The 9,662-nt window shown below is 40.7% G+C and overlaps 1 protein-coding gene across 2 annotated transcripts in view; it reads left to right on the top strand.

Moving 5' to 3' along the window:
* Positions 1-6,618: 6,618 nt before the first annotated feature.
* Positions 6,619-9,662, top strand: part of FRYL (FRY like transcription coactivator) — a 226,676-nt gene continuing 223,632 nt past the window's right edge. For both annotated transcript variants that reach the window (XM_032497176.1, XM_032497171.1), the window contains exon 1: positions 6,619-6,814. The gene's annotated coding sequence lies outside the window, so the exon portion shown is untranslated. The remainder of the gene's footprint in view (positions 6,815-9,662) is intronic.

The following is a 9,662-nucleotide window of genomic DNA, read 5'->3' as shown; positions in this document are numbered from 1 at the left end:
CACGATTTCCCCTCCCCTAATGTAATCTCCACAGTATAGCTAGTGGTCTTTTAAAAGTGCAAATCTGACCATGCCATAGCTTTGACTTAAAGCCTTCAAGGTTTTCTAGGTCTGAATGATGATCTCCTATGCCCTGCATGCTTTTACCTATTTCTCCAATTTAACTCTTTGTCTCTCTTCCTTTTACTTTGTATTTTCCAGGCACACAGATTTTTCAGTGCCATCAAGGTGCCCTACATGCTGTGCCTTCTGCCTGAAATAGTTTCTTTTTCCCCATCCCCCAACTACACCATGTCAAGTCATACTCATTTTCAGTCCTTGTCAAAAGTAAAGCCTTCTCTGACCTCCTAGTCCAGATTACAAGTCATAGCTTGAAGCACCCTGGACTTTTCATTCATGACCACTAATTACAGTTTCTGATTATATATTTGTGTGATTATTATATCATAAGCTCCATGAGGACAGGGACCATGTCTATCTTGTTAGCCATGATAATCCCCAGGCCTAACATAGTACCTGACACATACCAGGTACTTTACAATATTTTTAATGAATTAGGTTTATGTTAGATCAGGCGTCAGCACTACTGCCCACAGGCAGATCTATCCCACTGTCTCTTTTTGCATGGCCTGCAAGCCAAGAATGTTTTTTATATTTTGAAATGGTTGGGAAAAAATAAAAAGAAGAATGATATATCTTGACACATAAAGATAAATAAATTCCATTTCAGCGTCCATAAATAAAGTTTTATTGAAACATAGCCCTTCATATTCATGTATGTATTCTCTGTGGCCACTTTTGTGCTGCTGCAACACAGTTGAGTAGTTGTGACAGAGCCCATACTGCCCGTAAAGCCAAAAATATTTACTATCTGGCCCTTAATGGAAAAAGTTTGCCGACCCTTTTAAGCAATAGTAATTCTAGGCTCTGGGGCACTTTGTGTTCAGAAGCACCTGCAGGTGGCTTTTCTCAGTTGTTAACAGTTTGCTTCTGTTGCTGAAACAAGTGATCTATTTGTTTTGCTTAGTTGGAAGGATTAATTAAAGAGACTCTCCTTTGTCCTTTGTTTTTCTGCTTTTCTATCAACAGACAGAAGTCTCTGAAGGCAGTCAGTCATGTAGTAAACTCTTTTGCCAGTAGTATGATCATGTAACTCTTTTTACCCCCAATCACATTTCCAAGTTATTCAGATAATTCATGAATTCCTTTCCCAAATGAGATAACGAGTTGATAGGTGGTAACAATGACTAAATACAGTGCCCACATTTTTTTTCCCACCAACTTTCCTCCAACTCATAAACTGGGGATGGATTAAAAACTGTTTTATGTTTTCTTTTAAAGGGACTTTAAAAGTTTAAAAGTTCTTACTTACACGAGCAACACTTTAAAATACACATTAAAATCCAACAAGGTTTTAAGGTAGTTTCAAAGTGATTTCACCATAGTACTGGATAACCATCCCAATAGGGACAGATGAACTGTTCAGTGCATTAAACAAAAAATTTAGGGGGGAGGGTGTAGCTCAATTGGTAGAGCACATGCTTAGCATGCATGAGGTCCTGGGTTCAATCCCCAGTACCTCCATTAAGTAAATAAATAAATAAACCTAATTACCTCCCCCCTCAAAAAATTAAAAAAAAAATTTAATCTGAAAAGTAACCTCTGTATATGTGCTCTTGGCTGCTTAATTTAAAGACATTTTTAGTGATAGAGTAGACAAAGGGGATTGTACTGAACATAGATGTTATGCCTTTAGTTCTGAATTGTTTGTGAGTGGAAATAGATTTAAGTTGAATAATAGCCTAAAACTTCTCTCAGAGTAATTTACTTATAAAGTCAGTACTTAATCCTTGATTTATCTCTTCTTTAAATTCACATTTTCACACAGTGTATCTGTTTAGAATGGAAGTCCCATTGTAATGATAAAAGGAAAGAAAAATGGCAGAATACTAACATAGCACCAGTAGGATATTTTGGATAAAGTTAAGATCTTACTGATAAAGGTATCCCAATTAATAAAAGTAGTATTAAAACATAAAGCTCCTAGGTGATCTAAAATAGGTATAGAATTTGAAGTAAGGCAAAACAAATATAGTATTTTATTAATGGAAGATGATCTCATATACATTAATTGTGTGTTCCATGAAACAAGAAATCAATTATTTGACCCAGTTTAGAACGTAGTATTTCTAGACCTTTACCATGGAATCAGAAATCTTCTATGGGATTCTTAGCCATTATGAGCTATCCCATCATAAAGGATTTATATCTGATTATGTTTGCATGATTTAAAAAAGTAGTTATATATAAATAATATACATATAATATTTGCATTAACATAACACCAACATTTCTCCACATGCTTTTATAAGGTCCATATTATCCTTACAATAACTGTGACACAGGATAGATACTATGATATCCATTGATGGTTATCAGGCACTTAACCTAAATTTTTGGAAGCTCAGAAACATATGTGTTATATAGATAAAGAAATTTTTTAAAGAGCACGTGAATTTTTATTGTTTGACTCATTGACAAAGGGGAACTTTCTAAGGACTAAACAATGGTTTTTAAAGAGTGGTAAGCTTCCCAAAAGAAAGAGAGAGAAACTCTGTAAGATATGATAGATGCAAAAAGGAATTCAGGAAGCATTTTCTAAGGGCCTCCATTTGTGGAGAAATAAGAATTTCTCCACAAATATTCTGGCAGGAAGCTAGCAAGTCAATTAGTGATGACTAACATTTACTCATGGGTAGAGTGAAAATTAACAAAAAGCCAAATAGTTTCTCTTCCATCATAAACATTGTAGAGGGGAAAATAACCTAGGAATATTTTCATTTCTAAATATCTTTTAAAAATAGATGAAAGAAAGCATCAGATCAAGTAATGTGAAGCACAATGAGTATCTTAGACTCAGTGGAGGTTTGGGCAAGTTCTTTATAATGTGAAATTTATTTGAAGAACTGTCATTCTGAAATTATAACCCTCCCAAATTTTGGTTTTAAAATATTCTTATTTTATGAAATAACCATCCCAATTTTGGGTTTTAAAATCTTATTTTATGAAATAATGGGGAAACTAGATAGAGGATTTATTTGTATTTATTTAAATACCTTTACTTGGCAAAATAAAAAGTTGTTAAGCCTATGTCAGTTCCCAAAAATTCCTTGCAAATTTTACCAGTCCATGAAATTAAGAAGTCGGGGAACCAGTGATTTAGACTAGTTGATAAGATAGATTTACAATAAAATCTTAAGTAATCAGAATATTCCTAGAAAAGTATTCTGGTTAATTAGATTTTCACACTGTAGGTTAACTGTTTTGTTTTAGCTTTGCTCATTTAATTTGACATGCATTTATTGAAAGCTTTCAGTTATGTCAGGCATCATCCTAAGTGATGCTGATGCAAAGATGTATAAGCATGGCCCTTGCTCTTTGAAAACAAACCAGATTAGTGCAAGAGACAGAAAAAGAATCACTTAATTTCTGTCTTTAGCATGATACTTGTAATCAGGAAAACGTATATATGGTAGAAAAATGCTAAATCAGGGAAGGAGGTCCAATCAGAGAAGGCTTTGCAAAAAAGGTAAATCTTCTTTGGGTTTTAATGTGCAGATTGTAGAGTCTCCAGGTAAACATGGAGGGGAGGGCTATTCTAGACAAAGGGAACCACATGCCCCAAAGCACTGAAGCTTGAAAGAGCAGGATCATTGACATCCAAAGAGCAGCCATTTCAAATATCAAATGAAGCAGTGGCCAGAGAAGAAATCTGAGAGGCAGCCTAGAGTTAGATTATAAAGGGGCGTGTATATTTTGCTGAGATGCTTGGACTATATTTAATACATGCCTTGAGAATCTTTAAAGGGTTTTAAGCAGCAGAGAGTTGGAAATCTTTTAAAAAATATATTAGTATCTTTTTTTTTCCTGCCTCAGTAAGTAGAATATTCAGTGATAGAATATTCTACTAGATAGAATTCTCAGTGAATGTCAGTTCTTTTTTTTTTTTTTTTTTTTAACAAAGGAACACATTGAAATATAGAAGGTGGAGGACTTCTTCCTCTATAGAGACCCAGGAAATATTTTTTGAAGTTTCTTTATAAAAACAAATTACTATTTTTTTTTCATTTGTCTCCTTCTCATTCAGACTAATAAAGGCCTAGGGAAAGAGATTTTGGTTGACAGCTTTTATTGGATTTTTTCTTAATTTGATGGTGGAAAATCATTGATTAATAGATGGTATCCACCTACATGCTGAATGAGGGGTAACACTGTGCTACTTATGGGTAGAATTTGGAGATTGATTGTACTCTCTGGAGAATGGAGGTATATTCATCAATTTTTCCCCTTATTTACTCAACACATAGTAGTTACTATATAAATCTATGGTGAACTGAAAACAATTTGCAGTATAATTGGTAACAAAATTTTTCTGAGGAAAAAGAATTGCTGGCTTGACTGGTAGTTCTTTGATATGGTTTCCCTTTGTTCATAAACAGAGAATAATTGATCATAGTGCATTTCACCTTTAAAAGAGTTAACAAAGATCTATATTCAAGGATGTTGGAAAGTTTGTCATATTGGCACATTGAGAGAATATTTCTTTTTAAAGAATGGGGATCTAGGTAGGAGATAAATTCCCTCTGAAGGGAAAAGTACATATTGTACATTTCTCCAGGGTTACAATTGGGACTGTGTTCAATAACACTGAGCATTCTTAAGAATGACCTGCATATCCAGGTTTGTAGATTTCCTAAATTATTCCTCAGTGTGAAATACTAAGAGAAGTATTAGTGCCAGGAGGCTGAGTGTGTGGGCTAAAAGGTGATAAATAATCCTATTGTGGGTAAGTGTGAAATAGAAATAGTTATAAATTATATTTGTAAGGTGATTATCTCAACATGGTTGGTTAGGTGTAAGGAAGAGAATCTAGAGGTTAGACTGCTTTCTGGAGTTATGGCCCAATGTGCTAGTGTAACAAAATAATCTGGGCATCATAAAGCAAGTGTTTTACAAAGAGTTTGAAAACATCACCTAGATCTTGAACCTGAAGTGTTTTTTTTTTTTTCTAAACATCTGTGAAGGCCATATAAATATAACCCAGATATTTCCTTGTCTCTTGCCTCTACTAGAAACCCGTAAACTACCTGCAACCTTTCCCTTTTGTAAGTCTTCCATATTTATGAGTATCCCCAGGAGATTTTTCACCTGAACTCACAGAAAAGTCCTATCAACTACCAACGTTTTCCCTCCCCACACCCTACCCCTTTCTGGTACTAAAGCTTTTCTAGGGAACTGCCGGGAGCTGCCACTTTCTTGGCAGCACTGGTTTCTTCTGAGGTCTCATGCAAATGCACTAAACATCCTGAGGTCCAAAGTCTCTCAAAGTTCATTGGCAAAGAGGAGCAGAAAATTTAATCGTTTCCCCCTAACACTCAAATGGGTACCAAAGCACTTGAGTACCCAATTTCAGCAGTTGCAACCCTTTCGTTTCTTACAGCTCCCATGGGAAACTGGGAAAATCATAAGGCAGACCCCAGCAGGCTGCCGCAGAGTTCCTACTCTTTCCATACATGAGGTTTTGGGGCAGGGTTAAGCTTCCGGTGCCAGACTCCCCCTTTCTGTCAAGAAATAGACTTCTGGTACCTGCTTGGGCTCAGTCTGGTCTCCCCAGGACACTGTTCTAGCAAGGCGGACGGACGTCTTCAACTTTGGAGGCTGGCATGGTGGGGATTGGGCATCTATTCAGTCTTTTCAGAAGAGTAACTTAGCTCTAGTGACAAACCCCGAGATAACACAGAAGACATGAATTAAATGGAACTTTTAATGGAAGCGATTTAAATGCTTTTTAAATGAACGATTACGGGACAGAGCAGGACACCTCTAGATTTGCAGATCCCTTTATTAAAGTTCTTTGGGGTAGCGAAATGCCTATGGGATCGACCGTGGGAGTAGGGTGGACAGTAAGTGAAAACTTGTTGAATAAAACTCAGGAGGAGTTAGTACCAGAATTTCGGGTATTCTAATTCATTCTAACCACTCCATTCAGTAGAGCGAAGGATGAGCTTCCGCAGGATCCCATCTCCAGCTCCGTATGTATTACTGATTTGGAGAAGATTTTGAATTTTTCTCTTCTCCCTTTCCGTCTTTCCCCAGTACAGGCTGTGAGTTTGTCAACGACCCCTACCAGCATTTAAAGGGAAAGGCGCTTGGAACAAGGCAAAGTACGGAGGACTTGGCGGCTGTATTTCTCAAACCCGTAAAGAGAGCGCGATAATGGGTAAGGGGCGTGCAGACTAACTCTTTCCTTGCCCAATCAGGTGCACAGGAAGATGTCCTTTTACCAATAAAAATAAAGTTCGCTTTCCGGAGGCGGGAGGGTGAGCCTTGACTGCCAGTTCTCCAAAGCAACGCTGGAGTAGAAGACAGAGAGTGATTAGAGGTAGGGCCAACCCGGGGAGAGGGGCGGGGTGAGGGCGGGGGTAACTCTGAACGGCGGCTGTACCGGCCAGTGGGGTGCGAGGATTGCTGTTCCTGTTGTAGTGTTTCTCGCCAATCAGGACCGCCAGGGAGTGGGCGGGGCGGGGAAGAGGTGGGAAGATCTCGCAGCACCGCCGGGCGCCTGTCGGGCTCTCGGGGAGAGAGAGAAATCCGGTTAAAATCAGTGTCGGAGGGAGGTTTAACCACAGATCGGTTCCGATCGGATTATTCCTTAAAGGGAACGCGCCATTGTCAGGAGAACGGAGCTTGGGGCCCGAGGGCGGGGACCGGCGGCGCCTGAGGAGCGAGGCAGCTGCACTTGGACTGGGGACGGGTAGGTGTTGCCTGGGGAAAGGCGCTTCATTTCACTTTTTCTTCCAGCCCTAGAGGCAGGCGCCGGGATGCCCGCCGACCGGCGGCCGCAGCCCTGGCGGGAGAAGAGGTCGCCGGCCCTCGCCCGGCTGCCCTTCCTGATGGGAGCCGAGGGGGAGGCGGGCTAGAATGGCTGGCAAGCTGCGCCGCCCGGGCCAAGACTCATAACGGACACCAAACCGTGGCGCAGCCCCCGCCTCAACCGAAAACCCGCTGGAGCGGCAGTGGGTCCTCGGGGAGCGCCGCGCGCCCCGCTCCCCCGCGCGCCCGGCTCTCCGCGCGCGCGCTGCTTCCTTGCGCGCCCCCTTCCTCTCGCGCGCCCCATTCTGCTCGCGCACGCCGCGTCCTCGCGGACCCGCGGGAGCCGCCCCGCGGGTAGGAAGGCGGCGGCGGGGCGGAGGGAGGTCCGCGGCCACTGCTTCGCCGCCCGCGTCGTGAAGGGAGGGCTGAGGAGCAAACTTAGCGCCGCAGCTGGCGGCCCCAGGGTGGGAAGGGGCGCTGGGGACCCGCAGAGCGGGCGGAGTCACCAGCCTGGCCCAGCATTGTCCGTCTTTTCCTTTACTCTCGTCTCTCCGCCCACTGCTCGCGGTCGTGGGGAGGGGTGCGGACGCGGGCACCGTGCCCGCACCGCTCCGGGCCGGCCGCGCACCCCCAGACCCCAAAGCGTGCCGGAGCCGGCCCCACGGACTCGGTAGCCGCCGCCCGCGGGCCGTCGGGGCCTGTGAATGCCTTTGCTGCTCTCAGTCTCCGCACCGGCGCAGGCTGCCTGTGTGCTGAGCTCTTCCTTGCAACTTTTCTTTGCCGATTGATGGAAGTTGTGGCTTCCGGGCGGCAGGTTCTTTGGGCATAACCTCGTTTCCTGAGTTCTGGAGAGAGTGATTTCTAGGGCGGAATGGTTCTTGATCGCTATCGGTCTTTTCCTCCCATCCCAGTTTTCCTCGGCGCCTAAAATCGCTTCGCTCATGGATTTGCGATTGTAGGGGAGCATTAACCTCTCTTAGGTCAGGATACTTTAAAAATGAAAAAAGAAGGGAGGGGTACTGATGAGCAAGAGCTCTACGTAGAACCGAATTTGCCTTAACCTTTGAACTGTGGAAAGTATTACTTCGAGTTGACTGGCAGAGCTTCTTTTGAAAGGAAAAACAATTGCAAAACAAAACAAAAAGCCCCCAGGTTGCTAAGTTCTATAGGATTAGGGGGGGAAAAGATTTTTGATAGAAATAAATTTAGTGTTGTAATTGTTCTTCCCAGCCGATTCCATAAAGTTAATTTCTGCTACCTAACCCATAGGTATTATAATTAGTAACAGCAACTTTTACTATTGATAAAACAAATGGTTTTTTTCATCTTGAGCATTATAGCTATGCTATACCTGTCAATACTTGCTAAAGAAAATATATTTAGAAACAGCAGAGCCTTGTTAGAGACCTTACTTAGGAAAGGAATGTTTTCATGAGCATTCATTTTTGACAGTTTCTTCTTGTGCAATACTTTGTAGAGTACTTGCGTGTGCAGGTTACAACCCTATAAACAAAGTAGCAGTGGGTTTGTTATTCTGTAGTCTTTTTTTTTTTTTTTTTGGCTACTCATTATCAAAGAGAGCATTCCACCCGGTCTTTTCTTCCATTCTGAGTTATTTTGTAAAATTATTTCTCTAGGATAGTGAATTTTGTTGGAACCTCTGGCCCAGTGGTTTTTGTTTTGTTTTCAGTAAAGCAGTACTAACAACTTCCCAAAATGTTCATTGATTAACTGTTTAGTAACTTTATGAGTTATGTGGAGCATTATAACAAGTTTACAGGCTCAGCAATAACAGAGGAGGAATTATACTTGGGAGACGAAAAGTCAATTTCACATAATAATGTTTGGGAGACACTTTACTTTTCCCACAGAGTTTAGGAAGTGTAGACACACAAAAACATGATCTTTTGTAATCTTGATGGTATCTGGTGTTGTTACACCTAATACTGCCCTTCCTCCTCCTCTCTTTGATCCTGATCTTTGATAAGGATGTCAGGCAAGCTTGTAGGCATAACTTCCTCTCCATCTCATAATAGAAAGTAGAAGATTAAAACAAGTTTCCAAGGTTCATTCTTTCTTTCTCTCTCTTTCTTTCTCTCTTTCTTTCTTTCTCTCTTTCTTTCTTTCTTTCTTTCTTTCTTTCTTTCTTTCTTTCTTTCTTTCTTTCTTTCTTTCTTTCTTTCTTTCTTTCTTTCTCTTTGTTTCTTCCTTTCTTTCCTTCTTTTTACTTACCACTTATTTAAACAATAGAGCAGAGAATTCCTGAACCTTTAAAAAATCACATATAAAGAAAACATTCAGAAAGAATTATCTTTGAAATATCTAGGCTTTGTTTCCTGGAAAACATTTTTTTTTTTTCCTGTGTGCTTTTCAATTGTTTTAAACACATTGTCTTAAATATACACATTGCCCAGGCATTTCTTGAATTGTGAACTGTCCCTTGAGATCTCTGGGAACTAGGACTGCCCTCTATTTTGGTGCAGATTCACTGCATCACCTAGTACATTTCTAGTGCCCAATAAATGTGTTGACTTAGGTCTTTGTGACAGAAAAAGACAATGTTCTATAGAGGCCACTTGAGAGGTTTATTTATTTATTTTTAAAATAAACCCTTTCTGAACAAGTTACACCAAAGAATAGCAGTTGGTTCAGCATCTGGAGAAAGACATACTAATCTATGTGCTTTTTGTTCTGTGTACAAAAATGTGATCTAATTATTTATAATATCTTTTCCACAGACATCTTTTGTGGTAGTGATTGCTTGTTGTCCCAGTTATTAGAGCTAGGTT

The sequence above is a fragment of the Camelus ferus genome, chromosome 2 (assembly GCF_009834535.1).
Source record: "Camelus ferus isolate YT-003-E chromosome 2, BCGSAC_Cfer_1.0, whole genome shotgun sequence".
Classification (NCBI taxonomy): domain Eukaryota; kingdom Metazoa; phylum Chordata; class Mammalia; order Artiodactyla; family Camelidae; genus Camelus; species Camelus ferus.
The sequence above is the reverse complement of the archived record's forward strand: the minus strand, read 5'-3'. Positions and strand labels throughout refer to the sequence as shown.